Below are 14149 nucleotides of genomic sequence, written 5' to 3'. Positions count from 1 at the left end.
GCACAAAATAGGTTGCTTACAGTTGCCACATGTGATCTATGTATCTGTTGAACCATCTGTAGTTTAGCAGACGGGCAACAGAATTGCACACTCAATGCTGTTGAAAACCACGGACAAAAAGAAATAATCAAAGGCAAGTTATGCCTTTAGCAGAGATTATAAATACATGTATCCAGTAAATTTGCTGTTCAGGCCTTTCAAATTTTGCTGTTGCCTGAGGGATTAATTTTATCTTAAGGATTGGGAGTTTCATTTGCACTTAATTTTTTTTTTTTTTTTTAAGATCTTTACAGGCTGGCATGGTAGGTGGCCACCACAGGAATACAGATCTGCAGGAGGTTTCAAAACTTATACTGAAAACCTCATGTTTTTATGAATTAGCCAAAATGTACCTAAGAGTTTTCTACTTCTATAGGGTGTAAGAGACCAAAAGTCTGAAGAAAGAAACACTATATACTTGCATTTTCTTGTGATACTTCATTTGTTTAGTTCAATTGCTCTTGGGGAGAAAAAAAGAAAAAAAATCTACAAACCATTTCTACACAATGTGCTCTTTTTGCCTACCCTAGAAAATATACTGATCTATAGAAGTACACAGAGAGAGATAGAAAAATCTATAAACCAGGGAGCACTTTCTTATCTCACAGATAAAGAACACATTTTTTCAGATTACTCGGATATCTAGATATTTAGATGTCAAGATATTTAGATATTATGAGGCAGCAGAAGCAGAATAGTTAACTACATTGAAAACTATTCCTAATGTGCAAACCACAAAACTAGCACTATGAGGGTGAGAAAGGCCTCATGCTAAAGAACATTGGCTGGCCTCCATCTGTCTCATCCTGTTTCTCCCATGAAATAGACCAACCACTTTGTTAATGAACAGTAATTAATTCCAGAAGGAATAGGAGATATAAGAGCAGATTCCCATAATCTTTTTTTTTTTTTTTTAAAAAGCAAGACCTGTTAATGATCAGGCTATGGGTATCTCTCCATTAACAACTAGCCAGGTACAATAGGAAGTGGTCTATAGAACAAAACCATATGTGTTGAGAGTCTGGTATCTACACTAGACACAGCTTATGGGAAGTTATTTCCAACCAGTTCCAGTGTGGACTGCATGTTCATTAGTTGCTGGAGCATGCTAGGTCCTGGGTCACAGTTTAATTTTACTCAAGAGGTAATCCCCTTTGTGTCCTCTGACACTGTAAACCACCTTGAAAACCAAAGCTCCACGTGTGGGAATTACTAGGAGGTACACTTCCAAAGCCTGCTCCTGGTGCAACCTAAAATGCTGATGGAGGCATATCCCAAATACCTCACAGGACACAATTTAATTCTCTTCAGGGACACACATGGGCAAGAGAAACTGACAGACAAGATACTGCAGAGCACTGACAGCACCAGCACTTGCTTCCTGCCAAATACATGCATATGATACTATTCCAAGATGTTCACATTCAAAGGGAATGCAAGTTCACAAAACATTTTTAGGTCTTTGCTTCTAAGTGTCGAAATCCATGCTAATGCAGAGAAATAGCTTTCATGTACTGCTCTGCCCTTCTTCATTCCTATTTTGACTCTGTGTTGTGTCCAGGATTTGTACTGGCCCTTTGCTAGGGAGAACTTCACTGACTGTCCATGAAGGGATTGTAGAATCCTTCTCCCCAGTCCTCTTTCTCCTCTCAAACAAAACACAAATGACTCTCCTATTAGCCTTGGAACCTTACATATCCATACTTGTATGTGTGAGGCAAATACACCAGAGGAGATACTGTGTTGTGCTGACCTGTATTTCGTAAATGGTTTTACTTCTTCAAGGTAAAAATAGTCAACCACAGTTCTATGTCATTGTATGGGATGGAGCTCAGATCCCTGAAGAGAAAACCACTGAATTCCTTGGTTCAAAAGGTTTAATGTTAGAAATTTAAAAGGTAACAAATTCTCTTAAGTGCACAAGGGATTACGAAAGTAATTTCTTAACAGTTGCATAATAAATCCCACATACATTAATGATAAAACAGCCTTATTTACTATAGGTTGAGAAAACTTGTTTTTTACCAAAACAGAGAGTGATTTTTCAGATACAACATATTTCTTTTACCTTTTACGTTAAAAAGTACAATGGCAACAAATGAAACCATTCATCCAGCAGAAAGGCAGTTAGCATCTGTTAGGTTAAGTTAGCAAAAGACAGATAAAACATCTGACTGGGCTGCTGTCTTTTCTAATTACAAGACACGCAGTTAATGTTTGAGAGTAAATCCTATCCTAAGCAGTAATACTGAGGCCCATGTTGACTTTGTTTATTTGTTGAATTTCTGTGGGTAAAAAAAGAGTCCAACCTATTCAGCAGTTTAGTTGAATTTTCTTGTTCTGTGTGTAGTTTTTGAAATGCAGGCTTGTTGTATTACTCAAAACTTAGACCTTGGTAACTATTGGCATTTTATTAACAACACTATATGTACATTTTTTACTGTAACCACATATATCTCTCAGAGGGGCATAAGCTGGGGACCATTCATAGCTCATATTTGTTTTCCCCATGCAGCCCCACATGTGGTGAACAGCTGTAGAAGTTGTAAAATTGTCTTTACACATTGCGCATGCTGTTGAATATAATATACACACACATTTTGTATGAAGCAAGTCCTGAAGCAAAATAATGTGCTGAATATTTCTATTTACTTATTCTGTAAATATTTGTCTTTATTTAAATAAAGACAAATGTTTTCTTTTAAATTCTTCCAATAAAATAATAGCACTTAATTATTCAGAATTGCAGGTTTACCAGTTCTTACCACAAGCAAGCCTTTTAACCACGTCTGCTATGGCAAAGAATCAAATGCTGTCAAAAGTGAAACTGCAAAGCAACTGTTACTATGGTATTGTGACCAGCCTCACTGCAATAAAATACAGAAATGAAAATCTAAATTGTTACTTACATATACATTTTGCTCCAGGGTACTATAAGCAAAAATGAAAACAGCTGACAGTGAGTCACCCTTCTAGATAATAACTATTGCTAATATGAATCTGATGTGTTGAAGGGTGGGATGAAGCTCCAGAGACTAACACCCCCCTCGTTAATATTCTATACCAAATTGAAAGAAAGGTGGGGTGGTTTCCCCATCTCTAGTGAGAGCTTAGTTTTCTGAACACAGCTAAATCAATCCCCACAGAGCTATCTTATCTGCAAGGCTCATGAAAAATATCTGACAAGTAAATGGTTAGCATTTGGAATGGACCACACTGAGTGAAGTAACAGTTATTTCATAAGAGATTTCCCATGGTATATATTCCAAAACCCAACTACGAGGCCTTCACTCCCACACCCACCACAAATGATAATATTTGAATCCTGTGCTGTACTATTAATACGCTCAGGGCCATTTTAAGCAGCAAAGTACATATAGCCAAGCACACTAAAAGGATAGCTTATTTCTTGGTTATTATTAAAAAAAGGAAAGCAGACCTGTTTAAATGAGGAACACTTCCCTCTGCTCCCATTTTTCATCTGCCAACAAATACAGATACTGCATGTGGGACATATCACATACCAGAAAGGAAAGTGTTATACAAGCCCACTGTTAAATTAGCTATGTAAATGTGAGCAATCTTTTTTTTTTTAGTTTGCCCCTTTTTCTGCTTTCTCATAGTTCTTGTAACACGTTCAAAAGAATAAGCTTTATCCTGAAAATTATTATTATTATTTCAAAATTATTTACAATTTTTTATTATATTTTGATCAACTATATACTGTAGAAATGTGCTATCACTTTGATTTTAAAGTTAGCATGTATGAAAAGAGAAGCAATTGCCCATACAAATTGTCTGCCAAGTCTTTCACACTTATCTACTACATGTTTTCGGCATACACGAAATCTGGTCAAATTAAACTTAAATATTTTTCTTGTCAATTTATTTTAAAAAAAGCAAACATGAATTTAAGCTTATTTGTGGATCTGAAAAAAGATCTTACATTAGCTTGACAGCTAATTTGAGCAATTTTACAAAATATTTTCATTATAGTATCTAATTACAGTGCTCTCTTTTTTTCCTTAAAAAAAAAAAAACCACAAAAAACCAACAAACCCAACTTTTACAAAGTGGTTTTACTTTATTACTTTTAGTATTACCTTATGTTTGTTCTTCATGCCAGAACAGCACATGGATTATTGTGGTGCTCTAATTTAGGGTATCATCTTACCCATCTGTGCCAGTGAAGTTCTTAGGGAACTTCATCCATAATTCTTATCTTCATGAAGCCCCAGTTCAACCATTACTGATGTATGTACCAATCAATTAATAAGTTGTTCCCCTCAGAGTTAATGAAATTGCTCGAGCGTGTAAGTTTTGTTGCCAAGAACCGTGATGAGATCATCTGCCTGGAGAGATGCAAGTTGGAACCCCTCACTATTTTGGTTTGCATGAATTCAGTTCTCCTAGTGGTACTAGCAAACAAACACTAGCCAAAGACCAAGACTCAAACAAAGATGAGACTCAGGCCAGAATAAGCAAAGAAAAAAATGCATACTATGCTGTAGGTTGCTGCCTTTCTTCCTTGTGGGATAGTGCATAACTCAGCCAAGGTTCTGATAGCTCTGCTTATTGGGAAAATTCACACATTGACACGAGTGCTTGAATCAGGCCACTTCAGATTAAAGAGCCTGTGACTTCTAGCATGTAGGCATATGTTCACCAGACAATATGTTCTACCAAAAGTTAGACTTTTTTTCTCTTATTACAGTAATTGTCATGTGGCTAAGCCATTGTTGATACATAGGAGTAAGACTGGACTTCTACCATAAGGATTATCAACGTACCTACTGTAAGAGATTCAGAACCAGTTTCTTCAAACATACAGAGAATGGCTTTTCTTCCAGCAGAGATCTGGGAGAAGAGGAGGGGGAGTTGGAGAGATCCTTCAACCAGGAATGTAACTTCTAATAATCACTTACAGATGTCAGAGTAATGTTCTAGGATCTTCCTATGTGTACAAAGCTCTTATTTGTAACATATGCAGAATGAAAGCCCCTTGCATAAGACTGTAAATAAGCTTCTCGACTGAACTAGTTGTGGCTCAGCCAACTTCAGCCCTTGGGACAGGGAGGTGCAAAGAGGGTAAAGAGGCCTAATTTAGTAGCAACACACTCAGGTTTTCTTATAATTTTGCCATTACTTTAGAGATGGGATGTCTTTAGCATTTAGATTCCAAATCACCACAAACTATAGGAAATGCCAGTGATAAAGCAAGTAAAACCACACCCAGCATTACAGGAGAGAGATTTGAATTCAGACATGGAACAGTAATGAGAAAAAAAGAGAGTTTTCACTTAAAACATGTGAAATTCTCTGCTAAAAAGAGAATGAAAAAGCATCCAGCTCATATATGTTGAGGAGAGTTTAAGTGTACCCAGTTTTCACAGTAAAGTGTAACATATAATTAATCGTATTTCAGCAGTAAATGTTAGAATGCTGAATACCTCGTTTATTGGAAAGCACTTCCAAGGCTTCAATTTCAGATAGTCTCATTCAAAGTAGCTGTTTCATAGAAATTATTTGTATAAATTAAAGTAGCAGTTGATCTTCATGCTGGTTCTTAATTATCAGGCAAAACTCTTAATAGTGTGTCTTTAACGTAAATCAGGGTCACACTGGAGCTGACATATTTCCTTTATACATGAAAATAAATTGTTTACAGTGTCTGTCATCATATGTACTTCAGGATCAGAGACAACTTGACTGCATCAATTAGATTTTCATTAGGATGCTAATCAGCATTTTTTCCAGCAAAAAGACACCAAAGTGTGTGCGGAAGCATCAGCTGTGTCTGGCACCCAGGTTTGCTGAAAGGGGAGCAAAACAGGAAAGAAAAGCACACCTGGAGTCACCTAGACTCCTGTGCTGGAGGTCAGTAGAAGAAGACCCAATACTTCCTTTCCCCAGCCCTAAGCAGCCAGAGGGGTACCTGGCAGTGCCCTGCCCCTGCAGACGGACACGGGTTTCCTGGCAGGAGCAGTAGGAGCTCCAGCTTCTCACCAGCAGCATGGGAATCAGCAGCACTGCTGGGCTGACCAACTCGAGCTACATTGATGGCCCCAACACTGAAGTAGCAGCTTTTAACCCTTGGTGATTCTACAAGCTAGTGAAGTGTAGGAGGTTGAGCTGGACTTCCCTTACATCATACAACCCAGGAAACACATGCAGATTCCCCCTAAAGCTAATAGGTGTCAGGGCACCATGAGGACCCCATTCTACATCATGGGGAATTGCTGCAGTCGGAGTGCATTGCTGTGCTGGATCAGGCCCATGGTTCAACTGGTGCACAGCTTTGCCCTTGGCCACAGCTGCTTCATAAAACTTAAAAGTGTTTTGAAAGAGGTAGTTAGGTCATACCTGCCTCAGGTAAAGATTCTTCTAGACCCCATAAGTCAGTAGAGTGTTTATCTCTTCTCTAAAATACTTAATTCTTTACTTAACAGTATGTCACATCTGAGTAAGGATGTGTTTTAGTTTTGTTTTGTTGAGTTTTATTGATGGTCAACTCTTTTTCTAAATCCCAATAAACTCTAGATATCAAACCATATGTTGAAATAATAATTTCCCCAAGGACAATATGCATTGCATGAAAAACTTCCTTTCAATTTTGCAGGCAAAACATTTCAGTTTTGTGACTATCTTATTCACTGTGTTTTGTAAGATAAAGTGAACAGCCATTCCTTCTCTAACTTCGCAATATTTGCTATTACTTTTTAAAACCAGATGAGTTATGGCACGTCTTATTTATCTAAGGTATATAATTATCTTATTTGAAGTTTTTCACCTCTCTCAATTTGAAAGCTTTTCTGCCTTTTTAGAATTTCTTTTGACCAAATTAATCTTGATGTAGTCTGCTGTAATTTTGGGCAAGAAAGACATCGCAGCAGCAGGAGTCTTAGGAACATCTGTGACAGATACTCTGTCTTTTATGTTCCTGTTACATTCACAGTGCACAATGATGAGATGCAGGGAAAGCCCCTTGCGTGAGTGCACACAGGGAATTGAAGATGCCTTGCAAGCAGCAGCACTGGGCTTTCTGTATTCATAGATGTCAAACAGACAAATAACATCTCTATAATTTTACTTAGAGGCAAAACATTTTGCCCAGCAATAACAGAAGACAGTTTCTCTCTGTATTAACAAGAAACAGCAATACAGAAAAGTGAAATGTTTCCAGCACTGAGGTAAATCATTTTAGGACATGTCCAATAGCCCTTGTTGGAAACCTTGTACAAATGAGGACTGGCATTTGCCAAAATTTTTCATCGGGAAGGAACACCAAAAGAATTGAAAGCTATTTCAAATAAATGGAAAAGTAAATGGTACATTAAAAATTTTACAGAATATGTATTCAAAAGAACTTCAGCAACACAATTCAGTTTAGGTTTCCCAAGAGCCTCAAAAAAAAAAAAAGTATTGAACAGGCCTTTATTCATATTTCATGAACTATCAGAATTATTTATGTTCCTACATAATTTTGCAGAAAGCTACAGCTAACTGAGCACCACCTGAGAAATTTACATGTTCTGTGTAAAATCATACAAGACAAGACAGGATTGCTTCAGGTGGTAAATTGTACTTTCGTCCTCAGATCCTCACTACAGGACAATAATACCTGAACACAAGCAGATTTTGCACAGAGAAACCAGTCTGAGATTCCTCTCAGTGTTGCATTTGTTTGGTAACAAACAATGAGCAGGTGCTTATTCTGCAAGAATAAGCTGTCACAACCCTCATATTTATAAACTGCTGCAGCTGTAATGAACCTCAATCCCAGCTCTGTTCATTGCATCCATCAACACTTCACACTTCTCAAAATTTACCATTAATGCATGTAGTACAAAATGTTCATAGAATATTTTAAGTATCCTGTAAGACTCCACCTCAGCTCCTCAATCTAGCTATTCAACTACATATAAATTTGTTCAAAAGTATTACTGTAGTTTACAATTAGGCAGCTTTAAAATTAATGAGATGCAATATGAAACAGTAAATCAGATTTTTCACTTGTTCATATTTTCCTAGATCATAATTTCTAATAAAGTGAAAGAGGGGACAAGATAGAAACCTCAATTAATGTTAGCAATAAAAATACTTCTATTAAAAAAAATCTGTAATCACATAACCATTATACATATGGATCTGTCCATGTATTTTTTTTTCATTTTAAGCAGCGAAATGTCTCAGTTATGTTAGGATTATGCAAACAGAAAGGAAGAGTATTTGCCACAATACAGAAGTAACTACTGTCGCTGTTCTGTGGCAGCCATAGAAAAATCTCTGTGAAAATGCAAACAAACAAAAAAATTCTACCTCCTTTCCAACAATTATGTTGCAACTGCAATTCAACAAAATATGTTTTCAAAGGGAAGCAATTAATTTATTATTCTACTCTAAACCTATTTGCACTGCCAGCCTGAGATTTTAACTTGACGGATACTGATAATTTTATTTCTGATTAACTTTTCATTTTAGATGTAATTCTAAAATAAGTTTTATATTACTAAACTGACCTTTTTTTCCATTTCAGTAGTCCTCCTATGAGAAGAAACAGAACAGCAGGACCTGAAATAATGTAAGGTATCTGGTTAATTAAAAAAGGTTTCATAAAGCAAGTTTTACCATGTTTAATCTACCTGGGAGTTATTTCTTCTTTTGTGAAAAGAAAGATATAGTTCATAATTATTCCTTTTTAATTCTTGATTAGTGAAGTCAAGAACTGTGATGCCTCATGAGAGCTGTAAGAAATCCTAGGTTTGATCCAGCTCTTATTAACTTTAACAAAAGCTCCAGTTTTCCCTTGATATCTCCACTGTACTACAGGCAAACAATCCTTTTCATTTCTTTTCTTCTACCCTTTCAAAGATAATATATTTGTTTATAAGGAAGTAAAAAGCTATTTTCTGCTTAATATAGGAATATATTCTCAGTCATTTTTTGAGATTATTGATTTTAATGATTAAGTTAATTAATTGGATTAATCAAATAGCTGAATAAATACAGAGCACTTACACCTTCCACAGAATTACAGGGGTTTAGATCTATTTTAGGACTAAACTCTTAACACATAACATTCTTTTACAATACAGCTGTAATTTCATCTGGCACTCACACAGCACAAGAATGTACAGAAACAGATGAAAATATACAAAGTAGCTGGATGCATTTTTTCCTCCAATATGGACATTGTACACATTTTATTCACAATAATATGTACACAAAATACAGTGGGATTTGTCCCCTGCATGCAATTTTCACAAATAGAGAATGCTGAAAGGTCACACTGTTAATGAGTCGAGTAATTTCTCTGCATTTAGAACATTCCAGGGCTGGATGGATACCATAGTGGATTTATGTTTGTAAGAATCACCTGGAAAAGGTATAGGAAGAAATGAAAATAAGTTGCACAGTTTTTGTTACTTGGAGGCAGAAAAGCTGTCTAGAACAATTTGCTCTTAATGGCTGTTTCAGCTCGAAAGAGGCCCTGAAGTGAAGAATAAACAAACTGTCACAGGAACAGAGAGTTAGTCTCTTAAGATCAGGGTTAAGGTTCATTGGTACAATTGCTCTGGGCAAAACATTACCGCATCTTGGACTAATCTTGGCATGCAGATAAATATAAAGGTACAGCACTAATGTACATATAATGCCTTTTCTGTAACCCCTGCACGTGCAATACAGCCAAATGCATAATGCGAAATACAGCATCTTGCGAAAATGAAATGGGAATTCTAAATATGTTTAAACAGAGGTTTAGAAATTCAGAAAGCTAGATAATAATAAACAAAAGTTAGATAAACAGGCTCTGCTGTCAGTCTTACACAAGTTGTATTACCCTTGTTTAAGCTAAAACTGACTCCAGCCAGCCATTTATCTCAAAAAACCCAGTTTTCCCACCTACTACTTGCCCTCAGCTTTTTCTCCCCCCAAAAAGCCTCAACATTTTTTCTGTTTTAAAAGATTAATTTAACATACTTTGACCCTCCCATGAAGAAAACCAAATATGCATAGTGGAGTTTCATGGTGGAGGGGTAAGTACTCCACATAATTATTTAAGTACTACTGTATTATTGAAAAATCTCTCAGTTTTGCATTAGTAAAAAGAAAGGTTGTGTCAAAATCCCCTTCTCTTCTGTCTCATTATTTGTTCTCACTGAGTACCGGAGTCCTGAATCCTGCCACCTCTCACTCCCAGAAACATGCCCCTCCACACGCTCCCCTCCCCATTCCAGCTAAAGGCATTTCAGCCCTTGAAGTTAGGTCAGAAGCACTCAGAATGTATTCTCCACCTGAGCAGTCTGTTCTCCTTTGCCACCTTCAAAGTTCAAAGCCCCTGCAGAAATTGTTCAGCTTCAGGCAGCGGCCAAGAACATGCAGAAGTTGGGACTGTCCTAGCTGCAAGAGTGGGATGCAGCAAGGACCTCTCTCTCATTTCATCCCATGAGAGGTTCCTCATTCCCTTTCTACAGACTGTAGCTTTAATTATCACAACACCTCAACCCCTGGAAAAGGCACATATCACCACACTGATAGAGTGATAAACATTTCCCATGAGGACTGTTAATATTGCAAGAACAGAGCTGTAAATCCACACTGTTTATCCTTCCTCATTTATTTGCAGAGCATAGATAAGAGGATGAAGGAGGAGAAGCTGTTCTGATAGCAAGCATCTGCATCCCAGTGCAGCATTGCGTTATCCTTCCTCCTCCCTAATAAATAATGCTGATCAGCATTATCTATGAGAGCAGGAGCAGTGACAGGCTATCAGATTTCTGGACTGGGCAAACTCCTGAGGACTGGGCTGGTCACTTACTAAGCCTCTCCATTTGCTGATACACTGCTCCCTTCACAGGCTCCTTGGCGCAGAGAGGTGGAATATTCCCACTGGCCTCAAATATTAGTTCCTTTTTCCATTATGGTATTTTAGCAACTGTTGTACTCTCCAGGACTTCTCTGGCCTTAAAGAAAGTTAGAACCAGCACTGGTAATAGAGGAAGGCCAAGTTCTAACATTATTAAACTGTCCTTAACATCATGTGCCTGTAGATGCTAATAGCAAGAGCTGCTGCTGACATGCACGAAGTGGGGACTGTTTAGCAATGGAGAAAAGTCAAGCAGGCCTTGGATGAGTTTTCCACAGAAGTGGATGCAGAATGCACAGGCAGAAAGAGCAGGGCAAGTTCCTTGCACAAGGATAGAGGCTTAGGAGCAGGACCTCATGCTTGTGAAATCAGTCACCAGTCTGGGGACGAGAGCTTGCACACACGGTTTCACAGTGGCTTTTCTACCAGCTTCAATACCGGTGCACTGCTCTGAAGCACCAGCATCCATATGCTCAGCTTCAAGCCACTTCACACAAGAACTGCTCAGGTCTGGGAATGCAGAGTTCTTCAGATATCCACTACCAATGGGACTGACCTTCATTACTCTAATTATTACGGGGTCACATAATTTCACTATAGCTCTTTTAAAGGCTTTGAGCACATAAGGGTACAGATCTTTTCAAATCACATTTCACTTTTATTTCTCTGTATGTGAACAAGTATCTAGTAGGCTTAAAATGGTTGGCTTTGATTGAATAGTTAATTATTTGGTTTGTTATTAAAATACATTGCTATATGGGTTCTGCACATGCAGAAGAACCAAGGAACGAATTACTAAGCTTTAAGCAAAATGTCATAATAATCTAAAACCTAAAGCCATATTAAGCCTGTAAAACATATGGTCACTTAACACCTAAAAACCTCCCTAAACCTATAAATCCATAAAGCCTGTGACAAATTAACTGATGGTTGTATAGTTAAATCTAATTAAAAATTTATTGAAAGTGTTCAAGCTATTACAGCTCCCCTCAGAAACTCACTTCCTATGCCACTTGGAGGTAGGTATGCAGGGTATATCTTAATTCCCCACCTATCTTGAGCTAGCCCCAGGAACAATGGGACTTTCTGATTGCCTATATCAGCTCCTGAAACAAGCAGGCTCCTGAAAATGCACCATATAAAAATACCTCTGGGTTTACAGTGCAGGGTTTGTTAGCTCAGTCTAATTGAGGGCCCTGAGAACACTGATACCCAAATGGATTTTTGTCACCAGCATCAACCTTCATGCAGTTCAACAAAATCACCTTCTTGCCACTGTCAAATATTTACAGCCAGTTCTACTGTCCCTGGCACTCTGATGTTAAAAAAGCTCCATTTGTTGAGCAATGGGAATAGTGAGGAACCTCCCCCCTCCAAAAAAAAAAAAAAGTAATGACACATGGTAAGGAGCAAGGTCACTAGAAACAAGTTTTTAAACAAACAGGCAGCTAATCTCCTAAAGACACTGGAACTGTGCAACTCAACTTTTCTGAATTTATTGTATTGACATCCACAACTGTGCACTGACTTAGGCTGCAGTCTGCAAAAATGAGGACTAATGTTTTCTTGGAATTGATGTATCCATTTTCTCTTTTTAGAGGATCAAGTGGGAGCAGATATGCCATCTATAAGACACTTATCAGTTCAAAAGCCTAATCTCTGAAAATAATGTACAAATTCTTATCTTTGTGAATTTTGAGGAGAGACATCATTAATCACTTAACAGACTCCATGGTCCTAGTACAGAGAACTGAACTGCCAAGACAAATTTTAATTTTAATGCATGCATGTATTTTTAAGTTTTGATTTACAATCTACAGAAGATAAATCAGCCTGTGATAGCTGCCCATTGGTAGCAGCAGGTTAGTGTCAGGGAGCAGCAGGAGCCGGCTGCTCCACCAGGCTGAGTAAGCACAAAGCCAGTGGTGACAGTGGCCTCACCAGCAAGGTCCCCATCCCAAAGCTCCCAGGCAAGGTGAGAAGAGCAGGTCTGCTAACAGTAACCACAGTCAGCTGATAGTCCAGTGAATGTCAGAGAAGATTGAGAAGGTTGCCATCAGGATATGAAAGTGGGCTAAAGTCATTGCCTCACAGGGCACAGCAAGTTTCCCGTACCACAGACCAACTCAGAACAGCTCCATGTCTGAGGCACTAAAATCTCTGGGCTAGATCTCTAGAGTCCTCAGGAGAAATAGCTACAGCAGTATGGAAAGTGTGGGAATGCACTAATAGCATGCTTCTATCCCTGAAGCAGAAATTTCTGAAGGTAAGACTGACTGTCCCATGCATGCTTGCTCACAAAACACAGGAACACCCTGAAGCATGACCATGTCCCAAGAACATGTAATCAGTCTTTCTGTGTGCCTGGAGAGCAGAGGCCATACAGCAAGCGAAGGCAGTGCTACAGCGCCTGTCTGCACCGTGTATAGAGAAATCCAGCTCTTCCTGTTCCAGCAGGTGGCCATATGTACAGTACCGTGTTACTGTAAAGACCACTGGTCAAAGGTTTGCCTCTCAAATGCTGTTCCAGCAACACATACAAACTACAACCATAAACATATACTAACTAGTCCTATAGTTCTAGGAAAAGGAAAAAAAATTCCAACAGCAAGCATATCCCTCCCTCACATTGTCTCACAGGGATAACCAGTTCACTGGGGCAGGAACTCCTCCAAATGCTCCAGTAATTCTGTTTCTGGCAGCGTAGAGGTTGCCACAAACTACTACCACCATCTGCAACACGGTGCTTCCTCTCCCCTGGTTCCTTAGCTTAATCTAGAATCAGAGTCAACTTGGAATCAGAGTCCAATCTTGAAAAATTTTTCCAGAAAGTTTAATGACTGACTACCTGGCTTTGTTTTTGCAATCACAATGAATTCAGTCTGAATTCTCTCTTTACAGATGTCACCAAGTGTGCAAATATCACACTGGTCATATGTTCAATATCTGAATAGTGACATCATACTTTCTGATGTTCTGAACAAGCAATCCGATATTAACAGTTAAGGCCAAAATTGCAGGACCGCTGATTTTAATTACCTTGAAACAAGCAGAATAAACTTTCACCGGTTCTGAGCTGACATCTACTGGCAGAAGACTGCAACAGTGTAGGGCACTGGACATAAGCGGGAAACGCAGAGAAGTATTTTGTTAAGGATCTCCAGCCTGGTGAATGATCTGGGATTTGAAAGGATAAGAGCTCATAAAAGTATAAATTGATGCAATTCTGCTGCAAGGGTATAA

Source organism: Corvus hawaiiensis, chromosome 9 (genome assembly GCF_020740725.1).
Source record: "Corvus hawaiiensis isolate bCorHaw1 chromosome 9, bCorHaw1.pri.cur, whole genome shotgun sequence".
Taxonomy (NCBI): Eukaryota; Metazoa; Chordata; class Aves; order Passeriformes; family Corvidae; genus Corvus; species Corvus hawaiiensis.
The sequence above is the reverse complement of the archived record's forward strand: the minus strand, read 5'-3'. Positions refer to the sequence as shown.